We start from the raw sequence: 311 nt of genomic DNA, 5'->3' as shown, positions 1-311 counted from the left end.
TCAGAGAGCCTAGAACAGGCTATAACTACAGTTGTCACCGGGTGGACTTATATCTTTTAAAAGGGCCTCTTTACATGGAGTTGGGAGACCCCAGGTAGGAGTCCATGTAATCTCTCTTTTGATCACGTTTACATGATAGGTCGGGAGATCATGTGAGAGATTTTTTGGTCAGGCGGGTTATCTCAGCTACCTGGGGTCCCTCAAATCCATGTAAACAGGCCCTAAGTAAGTGGAGCGGCACATTAGGTCCACAGGAGACGGAACATTACAAAAATGATGGGGAGATGGGGAATTTGTGTCTCTCAAGCATT

The sequence above is a fragment of the Porites lutea genome, chromosome 4 (assembly GCF_958299795.1).
Source record: "Porites lutea chromosome 4, jaPorLute2.1, whole genome shotgun sequence".
NCBI classification, from domain to species: Eukaryota; Metazoa; Cnidaria; class Anthozoa; order Scleractinia; family Poritidae; genus Porites; species Porites lutea.
Note: the sequence above shows the minus strand (reverse complement) of the source record.